This window comes from Ascaphus truei, chromosome 5, assembly GCF_040206685.1.
Source record: "Ascaphus truei isolate aAscTru1 chromosome 5, aAscTru1.hap1, whole genome shotgun sequence".
Taxonomy (NCBI): Eukaryota; Metazoa; Chordata; class Amphibia; order Anura; family Ascaphidae; genus Ascaphus; species Ascaphus truei.
In genome coordinates this window covers 97751271-97763815 of record NC_134487.1, presented here as the reverse complement: position 1 = coordinate 97763815, position 12545 = coordinate 97751271, and the positions used below count along the sequence as shown (strand labels likewise).

At 40.7% G+C, this 12545-nt stretch overlaps 1 protein-coding gene across 3 annotated transcripts in view; it reads left to right on the top strand.

Annotated features, from left to right (window-relative positions):
• Positions 1 to 2189: 2189 nt before the first annotated feature.
• Positions 2190 to 12545, top strand: part of RAB3IP (RAB3A interacting protein) — a 51284-nt gene continuing 40928 nt past the window's right edge. Inside the window, exon 1 of one of the 3 annotated variants that reach the window (XM_075600259.1) lies at positions 2190 to 2346. The gene's annotated coding sequence lies outside the window, so the exon portion shown is untranslated. Of the gene's footprint in view, positions 2347 to 2946; positions 2971 to 9626; positions 9774 to 12545 lie in introns of those variants that run through there. The other 2 variants (XM_075600262.1, XM_075600263.1) reach the window with 2 other exon arrangements.

Here is a 12545-nt window from a genome sequence, read left to right as displayed (position 1 = left end):
ATTACACACAGCCCAATGTGACAGCGGAAAACGCCCAAGCAATGTTACACACAGCCCAATGTGACAGCGTAACACGTCCAAGCAATGTTATACACATCCCAATGTGACAGTGTAACACGCCCAAGCAATGTTACACACAGCCCAATGTGACAGCGTAACACGCCCAAGCAATGTTACACACAGCCCAATGTGACAGCGGAACACGCCCAAGCAATGTTACACACAGCCCAATGTGACAGCGTAACACGTCCAAGCAATGTTATACACAGCCCAATGTGACAGTGTAACACGCCCAAGCAATGTTACACACAGCCCAATGTGACAGCGTAACACGCCCAAGCAATGTTACACACAGCCCAATGTGACAGCGGAACACGCCCAAGCAATGCTACACACAGCCCAATGTGACAGAGTAACACGTCCAAGCAATGTTACACACAGCCCAATGTGACAGCGTAACACGTCCAAGCAATGTTACACACAGCCCAATGTGACAGTGTAACACGCCCAAGCAATGTTATACACAGCCCAATGTGACAGCGTAACACGTCCAAGCAATGTTACACACAGCCCAATGTGACAGTGTAACACGTCCAAGCAATGTTACACACAGCCCAATGTGACAGAGTAACACGTCCAAGCAATGTTATACACAGCCCAATGTGACAGCGTAACACGTCCAAGCAATGTTACACACAGCCCAATGTGACAGCGTAACACGCCCAAGCAATGTTACACACAGCCCAATGTGACAGCGTAACACGCCCAAGCAATGTTACACACAGCCCAATGTGACAGTGTAACACGCCCAAGCAATGTTACACACAGCCCAATGTGACAGAGTAACACGTCCAAGCAATGTTACACACAGCCCAATGTGACAGCGTAACACGTCCAAGCAATGTTACACACAGCCCAATGTGACAGCGTAACACGTCCAAGCAATGTTACACACAGCCCAATGTGACAGCGGAACACGCCCAAGCAATGTTACACACAGCCCAATGTGACAGCGTAACACGCCCAAGCAATGTTACACACAGCCCAATGTGACAGCGTTACACGTCCAAGCAATGTTACACACAGCCCAATGTGACAGCGTAACACGCCCAAGCAATGTTACACACAGCCCAATGTGACAGTGTAACACGTCCAAGCAATGTTATACACAGCCCAATGTGACAGTGTAACACGCCCAAGCAATGTTACACACAGCCCAATGTGACAGCGTAACACGCCCAAGCAATGTTACACACAGCCCAATGTGACAGTGTAACACGCCCAAGCAATGTTACACACAGCCCAATGTGACAGTGTAACACGTCCAAGCAATGTTACACACAGCCCAATGTGACAGTGTAACACGCCCAAGCAATGTTACACACAGCCCAATGTGACAGCGTAACACGTCCAAGCAATGTTACACACAGCCCAATGTGACAGCGTAACACGTCCAAGCAATGTTATACACAGCCCAATGTGACAGCGTAACACGTCCAAGCAATGTTACACACAGCCCAATGTGACAGCGGAACACGCCCAAGCAATGTTACACACAGCCCAATGTGACAGCGTAACACGTCCAAGCAATGTTACACACAGCCCAATGTGACAGCGTAACACGCCCAAGCAATGTAACACACAGCCCAATGTGACAGCGGAACACGCCCAAGCAATGTTACACACAGCCCAATGTGACAGCGTAACACGTCCAAGCAATGTTACACACAGCCCAATGTGACAGCGGAACACGCCCAAGCAATGTTACACACAGCCCAATGTGACAGTGTAACACGCCCAAGCAATGTTATACACAGCCCAATGTGACAGTGTAACACGTCCAAGCAATGTTACACACAGCCCAATGTGACAGCGTAACACGCCCAAGCAATGTTACACACAGCCCAATGTGACAGTGTAACACGCCCAAGCAATGTTACACACAGCCCAATGTGACAGTGTAACACGCCCAAGCAATGTTATACACAGCCCAATGTGACAGTGTAACACGCCCAAGCAATGTTACACACAGCCCAATGTGACAGTGTAACACGTCCAAGCAATGTTACACACAGCCCAATGTGACAGTGTAACACGTCCATAAGTGCACAATCCGCTGTGACGTCAGGGGCTGCACTCTCTCTCTGCGCAGCTGTGACACGCCTCCTCTAGGTTCTTATTGGTGGATTCGGAGCTGGGACGTCACAGAGGCGAGTTCCAGAGCTGCCGAGCGTGGCACTCTCCCCGATGTTTCATTGTGCACTTACTTGTTGGGGGCTGCGGAGGGGAGTGAGTCCGCGTGCACGTCAGACTCTACGGCTCCACGCAGCCGCGCGCCAGTGACAGGTAAAAAAGGGGAGGAAGTGGGGGGGAAGCGGCTGTTGGGGGGGTTGCGCGAGGACAGTGCCCCGGTGGCCCTGGTTTTGTTTGGGGCGCGAGCCGCCCTGCTCCGTGGCTGCTTTCCGGGCGCGAGCACAGCAGGTGCGAGGCTCGCTCTTGTGCCATTGCTACTGCAAGGCGGCCCTGTCAAACACCTGTGCACTTAGCCGCTTCCTTATTTACACCTACAGGTGCACCTAGTGCATATCCGCTGGTACAGCATCAGATGAATAAGGGAACATGCATTTTCCCAATAGCATGTGTTTGTTTTTGTTTGGTATATTGTCACTGTTGTTACCCCCGTGTTGATGGCCCCGTGCATTGTGTTTGGAAATACAATGCACTGACCACATGCTCATCAGCAGTCAGAGCTTTGCAGCGCTGCTTTTCATCAGCATCAAGCAGCAAAGGGCCTGTGTCCCATAATGCCATGGGAAGGGAATGGCTGGGCCTGAGTTGCTGGATAAGTAATGGAGGGAATGGCCTTTATTGATTCGCATCATATTCCAAAGGAAGAATGAGTATGCGGCTCCTGCTCCTGTAATATCAGGTTTTTGATGCAGAAAAGCAGACGGGTTGGGTTACCATCAGGTGATGGCATTAGTTGCATGATGACTCCTGTGCTGCCGGTGTCTAAGTTTATTTAGGGAGACACTGAGGCCTATTGATAAACATGAGCAGTTTCTTTTGACACACTTTTTATTTTAGCTGTCATACTTTACAAGCTTGTTACATGCTTTCCAAAGTATTGGAAGGAACTGTGCTGACATGTCACTCATACCTAATACTAATCCAACTCTGGAAGAGCTGGATTGGATTCCATCTTCCACCAGTGTGTAGTATGTGCTGCATCAATTTTAGATACAAAAACAATCTGTATAGCGTTTGGGTCCCTTCATGATGCTGTAAGAAAGTGGCCTTGATGAGTTTGGAACGGTTAATGGCCCGTTCATTTCCTATCGCTGGTATGTAAATTTGGAAGAAGCACCTACTGATCCAATACTAGGCTTAAACTGCCATACTATACTTTACACCAGGGCTCTTCAATTAGTTTTCCAAAGGGGCTAGATGTGAACAAAAGTTGGGAATTTAAGGGTCACAACAGTATTGTCATTTTTGATACATTTAAAGACCTAAAAAATATTATATCATTTGCAAGAATTTATAACATCTGTGCCATACATAATTTATATTACCTTTTAGCTTACAAGTTTATTTTAAAGTGACAAACTTGACTGAGCAACTAAAATTAAATTAGAAGGAGCAGAGAGTCCAAAGCTGTTGGCGGGCTGGAAATGTTTTATTTATAAAAATATTTTACCAGAAAGTAATACATTAAGAGTTACCTCTTGTTTTCAAGTATGTCCTGGGCACAGTGTTATAAAATACATGTTTACATTAAAAGCATAGGTTAAACAGTCAGTTCACAGACATTTCATGGACAGATAGTTGGAAAATTGGGTACAGGGCATTAAGGCCTGGTGAGTCAGATTGAAATAGAGAAGCTTTAACATCAGCAACGGGGAGCAAACAGCTCACACCATTTGACTGCGCCAAAGGCTGTCTGCCTTTGGGGTGATGCAGATGTATACTGAAGGGGTTCAGATTGAATGCAGATGTGAATACAAAGTTCTTTGTCATCTGGGCTCATTAACATTCCAGTAGTTGGGGTAGACTTTTCACAAAGTACAAGCAAATGTTAACACTTAGCATCTTGGTCCTGTGCAGAGGGGAGCAGCTCTTGGGGAGCCCCATCAGGCATTCCGCCTTTGGGGCAACACAAATGTACACTGAAGGGGTTCAGAATTAAATAGAAATGGTCCCAGGGCCACCAGTTTAAGAGGCCTACTTTATACTATGCAAAGAAACCAACCAAAGACTGATTCCAGGAGCTGACTTTCCATGGACTGTACATACTTAAGTGGAACATTTTCACTTTATGGGGCATAATATTGTGTTTGCAGTGTTCTTTCAATTTTAGTGTGTATATTATTATTTATTTTTAAGGTCTCTTGTGATGTATGCTGCAACCATTATTATTATTTTTTTTTTGTTTATATAGAAGACCAGTCTGGAATGTTCTGCTCTCAACTTTACTTCTGGGCTGCCATGTGATTATAGATTGATTATAGATTAACTTTCACAAGCGACAAACTATTTGCTTGTTGTTGAAAAGTACAGTGGCAAAAACAACCCTAATTTTACTTTGTTGCAGGGCAACCGTCCTCATTGTCACAACAAATACAAATCCTGTTATGTAATATGGATAATTTCAAGCGCCTAGCTATTATAGAAAGGAATCTTCAATATTCATGTCTGTTTGTGACCAAATATCATTTTTTATTTTTTATAACTGATTGGCATTTGTTTTCCAGTTACGCTTTTGCTCCGAGTGAAAATGTCCATCAAAAACGAATACAATATTTTTTAATTCTTAGTTATGTTGCTTATTTTGTGAAACATGTAGTGAACCAAATACAGGGAAATTAATATTTTTCCTTAGATGTGGCAAAGTTTTAGAGAGAGGTCCATCTTAGAAATGGCAGTTTGGCTTAAATTGTGTTTATTGAATTTTCACTTTGTCATGTTTTACAACAAAATAATTTGCTGTCTACCAGGCACATGTAGTTACGGAGCGTGACCACACTTGCAGTTTTCCTCCCTCCCACATATTCAGTTGGGTTGGGAAATAAATCAAGGTTAGTGCTTTGTCCTGGGTGATGTCCCTAACTTCAGTACTGTATATGTTGCTAGGTAAAATTGTAATCTGAAAGGTGCAACACACCCCCTTGAAGGATTTATAGTAGACCAACCTGAGTTTCAATTTGTCTTCTTGTCAATTACTTATTTTTATTTTAAAGAACCGACAAATCTTTAAAATGACACGGGCATGGAGTCTGGTCTCCTGCTGTGTTCAGATGTCTTAATAGTGGGTGAAATGTGTGTTCCAAAATAGCCTGTCACCTATTCTAGTGCTGGGGCAACGTAATTGAAAAGGTAATCGTAGGTTTTTGTGGAGTTTTTTTGGCCCCTTTTTGCAAAATCTGCTAAAGGGGGGTAAGTGCACAAAAACTGTTTTATTATTGCTCAATGCAACAACAGACCTTCATAAATGTCCACAAGGTCATTAAAAAATGACACTTGATATTCTCTGCAGGACCTTGATAGAATTTCTGAAGCTTTATGTTTGACACACAGGTTCACGTGACCTGAAAGTCAGCGCTGACAATAACACCAGTGTGCAGTAGAAGTGCTTAGACTGATCCTGCTGTTCTGTGCACATTATTACAAAGCTCTAATGCAGTGCTTAATAACCAGCGTGTCCTGGTGTCACAAGCCTCGGACAAGTGTTTCATTGAAATGTGTAGATCAAGACAACATTTATGAGAAAGCACAAAACAAAGCTCCGATCTTAAATGGTCAAAGGAAAATATTACTGTAAAAACGTTTAGTATAGGGCTTGGTGTCGGTAGCATTTAAAATCGGTGACAGGTATTGAAATGTACAACAAATGTTGGAAAATATTGTCAATGTATGTTAGTAGATGGTAGTTTGCAAATTGAAGTTATAAAATAGTTCATCGTGAGACTTTACCTTTCGACAGAAAAAAAAAATATCCTTTGCATTGTTGCTGATCTCACCTGTAGTAAAAGTATGAAGAACAAGCAGTGTGCAAGTTTAACAATCAGTTATTTAGTTACTGCAGGTATTTGTATATATTTGCAGGTTTCCTGGAAGCACAGGATTCATTCTAACCCTGTGTGTAAAGAAGGACATGGAGCACATGCCTTGCCGTTATGATGAGGCATATTCTAAACCGTTCAAGCCTGTGTTCATGTTTAAATTAATCCGTTCGTGACCGCATATTTGTCCGAACCCTAAAAAAGGCTTGAGCTTCTGAAATGTATTTGTATCCTGACCAAATACAATATACATACAGTATTGTTTTCTTGTGTGTGTGAAAAAAAAAGCTATTGCTGTGATATATATATATATATATATATATATATATATATATATATGTTGACAAATCACCAAAAAATCTACTCGCCACACAAAAAAATCTACTCGCCACCTAGTACCAAACGTGTGCTGCTTGGGCCAATATTTACTCGCCCGGGGGTTAAATCCACTCGCCCGGGGCGAGCAAATGTATAGGTTTGTCGAACACTGATATATATATATATATATATATATATATATATATTTTTTATTATTATTATTATTATTATTATTATTATTATTATTATTATTATTATTATAACATAATAGCTAGAAATTGGAAACAGACTGACCCGCCGACAATTACGGAAGTAAAAAAATAAACTAAATTATATTATGGTAATGGAAAAAACTTACCAGTTTAATTTAGGATAGATACAAAACTTTTCTGAAAATATGGGGACCGTGGATGATTTACTGGGAAACAAATATTTAACAAATCTCTAACAACCTTCCCTCCATTGCTTTTTCCTAAAACTGTAATGTGAACCACGCCGAAAAGGAAATATAAGTGTAACGAAATATATGTGGTTGTACTGGAAAATAAAGCAAAGATGGAAATGTATCCCCCCCTCCCCCTTCTATTTTTCTTTTCTACCCTATCCCTCCCATCCCAAAAATAACTTGTGTAAAAAAAAACAATAAAATACAAGTTAAAAAAAAAAAGTGTGTAACAAATTTGTATTGAAGAATAATATCTGCCCGTAAATCACTTTAATAATGCAATGAATGGGCAATAGGATTCTGCTCTGTAACTTAGTATGCTCCATCTCTATCTGGAACAATATTTTGAACTTGGGTCTTTCAGAGACCAAGGGGTCGATTCACAAACCAGTGATAAAATCAGTGGTTTTGCGTCAGACAATGCGTGGTAATTTTTTTTTTTTTTTTTTTTTTTTTTTTTTTATATCGCGCTATAAGACATGAAGCCAAAAGCGGGATTCACTAAGAAATGAAGGCCTTCCTTTTTTTTTTTTTTTTTTTTTTTTTTAAAGGCCGATTTAAAATTTTTTTTTTAAAAATATGCACTATCGTTCGACCTGTTTTGTATCAGTGCTGTCGTGCTATAAATTCTATAGCGCGGTAGCTGGATAGAAAAAACTGCAGCCTGTAAGCGCTGCATGGAGACGCTGTGTCTCCATGCACGGCTCTTGCAGGCGATTGTGCAGTAAAAATATTGATTTTAGTAATAGTGTAATAATGAGCAGGGGGTCTCCTGAGCTGAACCGCATTGGTTTCAGCCTCGGGGACCCCCTACTTCCAGAGATGCAGGCCCCGTTATGGGGTGCCGGTATACTCTGTGCTTTTAAATCTCCAGCGTCACGTGACCGGGGGATTTATATCCTGCACTGGAATACCGGCACCCCATAACGGGGCTTGTATCTCGGTAAGTATGGGGTCCCTGAGGCTGAAACCAATGCGGTTCAGCTGAGGAGCCCCCCTGCTCATGTACACTAGTATCAAAACCCCAATAACAATTTTTTTTAAATTAATTACCGTAGCGTCTATCTGCTATGGTAATGAAGTATCTTTAATTTTTATTAATATTGTGTGGGAGCAAGGGGTCTCCTGAGGTTAACCACATTGATTTCATCCTTGGGGATCCCCTGCTTCCCGAGTTACAGGCTCTGGTATGGGGTTACAGGCTTTGGTATGGGGTGCCGGTATCTCTTCCAATATTTAAATCCCACGGTCATGTGACACGGCTTGTAACTCGGGAAGCAGGGGGTCCCTGAGGCAGAAATCAAAGCGGTTCAGCTGAGACCCCCTGCTCCCGCATACTATTAATAAAATTGACATTAAAGCAGCTTCATTACTTTAGTGGATAGCTGTTAAGGCACAATAGCAGGTTTATTGGGGGCATGACTATGGGCATGATTTAACAATAAAGCACTAAATGGTGAAGTTAAAAAGAAAAACCGGTCCAAAATAAAACACATTTACATAGAAAAATAGACACATTACAAATGCCAATAAACCAATTGATTTGCACAGTGGGTACATCATGCCCATTTAATAAAGTCAATGGTCAACCTAAAAAATAAACAACCACCAACAATATCCAATGCAATCAAACCAATCACCAAATAAACACCATACAATTACCAGCAATCAATTAAGCAAATACCAAATAACATCAGAACAATTAACACCAAAAAAATCAATAAATGGCTTCAAATAAACACAATTTATTAAAACGCAAAAGACCACAATTAAAAAGCAAACAGCAACAACAAAGTAACAGAAAAACAATTGAAAATACCACAAAAAAATCCCATCATTCAAAATCAAAACACAAAATAAATAGCATAAATATTTAAAAGCAAAGAACCAAAATACATTTAAAAGAAATAAAAGCAAGCATTTGCCAAAAAAAATCATTGGTTGTGTATGTATGTATGTATAGCCCTAAATGGGCATACATAAATACATTGGCAATCAATGGGCAATAAAAAATTTACAATTAAAAAAAATAAAATAAAAAATGTAATGAGAGAACCTGTAAAAGAAAAATAACATACATTCAATGTTTTTTCTTACCTTTTTCAAAGGTCTTCACCCTCCAATTCCCGTGGTCTCAGCAAACGCTCGAACAAATCCATGATCCAAAACAGCAACGGGCATCAGGTAAAGTCCAAAGTTCTTTTCTTCTTTTATCTTCATCTGTTAATTGTAATCCACTTGAGGGTTTCAATCTTAATCTGTAACGTCATTGTAATACTATTGGGGAGGAGGTCTTGACCCTCCAGCTTCTTGGCGTCAATTGAGGCTGCACAGGCTTTTATACGGCCTGACCAAAACACACATGGCCACAGTCACATGTTATTTCAGCCACTCAGATTGTGAGATGTATATCCGCATGATATGTAGTAGACCATGTCACATCCTTTCCAAAAATTGACCGTCACATGGTCTACTACAACCAGATTGCGGATATACATCTCACAATCTGGCTGAAATAACATGTGACTGTGGCCATGGGGGTTTGGTGATGTCATGTTTAAAGGGAAAGGAAGCACAGCCTTTCTGATTTGACTGGCTTGCCTCCATTTACATGACGTAAGTCTAAAAAAAAAAAAAAAAAAAGTCACATGGTTATTCTAGCCAATCAGATGGCGTGGGAACCATTTGCCACTCAAATGTGACGTCACAGGCCGTATAAAAGCCTGTGCAGCCTCATTTGACTCCAAGAAGCTGGAGAGCGAAGACCCCTTCCCCAATAGCATTACAACGGTGATGGATAAGCATGAAAAAGATCGCCAAATGGATTTCAATTAACAGATGAAGAAAAGGACTTTGGACTTTACCTGATGCCCGTTGCTGTTTTGGATCGTGGATTTGTTCGAGAGCTTGCTGAGACCATAGGAATCGGAGGGTGAAGACATCTAAAGGTAAGAAAAAAAAATATTGAATGTATGTTTTTGTTTTTTTTCTTTTACAGGCTTTTTTTGTGTGTATTTTTTTAAAATTATTATTATTGTAAAAAAAAATTGATTGCCAATGTATTTATGTATGCCCCTTTAGAGCTATACATACATACAGTGACAACCAATGTTGTTTTTTTATTTTTTTATTTTAGCAAATGCTTGCTTTTATTTCTTTTAAATGTATTTTTGTTATTTGCTTTTAAATATTTGTTATTTTTGTGTTTATTTATTTTGAATACTGGGATTTTTTGTGTTGGATAGTATTGTAGGCAGCCTGAACACTGTGTGTGTGTGTGTGTGTCTATATCTATGTATCAGCACTCGCTTAACAACTCCAATAAATTGTGTGGGTGCACTACAAGGAAATTGATCAAGAAAAGTTAAGATAGGCACTCGCTTGGAAAAATACAAATTTCAACACCACAATGGTTCAGTGCCATTCCAGGTTGAATAATTCCTTTTTTTTTTTTCTGAGTAGTTGTGAGTGCCTATTTTAACTTCGTTTTGAACACACACGTTCACACACTGTCTTCTTTCATCTGACGTGGGGGTGTGTGTGTTTATAGACCTTTATATTGTACAGGGAGAATGTGGCTGTTTGTGTGGGGAAAAAATGTGTTCGGATAACTGAAGCATGTGATCTTGATACATTTATCACTATATGTGTAGTTAGATCTGCCTTCTTGTTAAACTGTTAATGGCTGGAAGTGACTGCAGCAGTGTGTGACAGGGTTTGTCAGCAGAGAGGGGTCAAACAGTCACGTGTTGTGTTACCATGAATTGGAGTTATTTTGTGTCTCCTGTTTTATAGGATGGTTTTAGCTAGTGGAGCAGATGTAGTTTTTTTTTCTTCCAGTCAAATAGTTTCTTTGATCTCCAGATAATGTCTATTTATCCCTTTTTGTTTTTTTTTGTTTTTTTTAACCTGGAATACTAGACATGTTTGTGGTTCATTTCATGCACACAAACCTAAAACCTCCTTGTTACATGTATTTGTGTTTTATAGGACTGGTGAGAATGACCTTCTTTTTTTTTTTTTTTTTTTAATTTAATGAGTGGGGTGTCTTAATGAGGGAGAGTGTACATAAGTGGATTTTTTTGGAGTTGACACAATCTGTTGCCCTCGTGACAAATGAATATTGTATTGTGGGTGTCATGTCATTGTTTTACTTGAGACGTAGTAATAAATTGTCTGTCTACGAGTAGGCTTTCGCTAGTCATGAATACTTAGGAATGCTTCACAGTTTTTGTTCTATTTGTTTGTTTCCGGTCCATTTTACTGTGGTCTTTTGTGTCTGCGTATTGCTGTCTGATAAGCAGAGTGCAATAATGAACTATATTCTCAGACTTTGTCTAACACTTATTTGCCCATTAAACATGTATTATTTGTTTTTAAAGCTCCAGCATATTCTGCCGCACGGTACAATGGGAGTACAGAGTAATGTATATTACAAAAAACAGATGCATATAAGTGAGGATGAGCATGCACAAGTGAATAAAAAGGTGGTGAGCGCTTTCACTGTACGGCTGGGCATCGCCAGTCCTCAAGGGCCACAGGTCAGATTTTAAGAACAAGGGGCTCAGTTGAAGTCTGTGCTGAAGCAGGGATATTGTGAAAACCTAACCTGTTTGAGGACTGGAGTTGGCTACCCATGATCTAGAAAAAATGAGGGACAATGTTGAAACAAAAGGTAAGGTGACTGCTCATTGTAGTATGGAGTGTATCTCGGGTTGGAATATGGCTCAGTCTGACAGCTGATTCCATTAGGGTTTGGGGAGGGCAGGAATGTTTTATATATTACAAAGATACGCCTTTCCCTCTTTTGCTCGACTGCTAAAACTCTGACCCAGGCCCTCATTCACTCCCGTCTCGATTACTGTAACCACCTGCTGTCAGGCCTTCCTGCCTCTCACCTGTCTCCCCTACAATCTATGCTGCTAGAATCACTCTACTCTTAAATCTGTCTTAATGTCTCCCCTGCTGAAATTCCTCTCCTGGTTTCCTATCAAATCCTGGATCACACATTCAGTTCTCCTCCTCCACTTTTAAAATGTACACACTTCTGCTCGTCCTTACATCTCCGCCCTAATTTCTCACTATGCACCATCCCGGCTAAGGGGTTCTGCGCAAGGATGTCTTCTCTCTACCCCCTTTTGTATCTAAAGCCATCTCCCACCTTAAACCTTTCTTGCTGACTGCCCCACACATCTGAAATGCCCTTCCCCTCAATATCCGACTAGCACACCCTCTCTATCCACTTTTTTTTTTGTTAAGACCCACCTTTAAAATACATCTGCTTAATGAAGCATATGAGTAGCTCTGTGGCTGATACTTAACACCTCATACTTAAACCTTGGCCCCTTGCAGACGCACTTACCAGAACGCCCTCCTACAGTCTTTATACAGTCTTCCTAACAATTAGATTGTAAACTCCTTTTCCTAAATGTTTCTTTTGTCTGAAGCGCTTATTCCCATTATGTGTTATTTGTATGTTATTTATGATTGTCACGTGTATTACTACTGTGAAGCGCTATGCACATTTTAAACATACATACATACATACTATAGGGAGGAGATTGGTCCAGCCACAGAAAACGTTCATCTTGCTTTTGTGCAGGGCTCTCTAATTCTCTCCCTGCCTACTTGATGGATTTGCATGTTCCTTTGGGGCAAATAATTACCAATTGCAACAAATTTCGTAGAGTTTACCATTAGTGAGGTCGCATTATTCATGT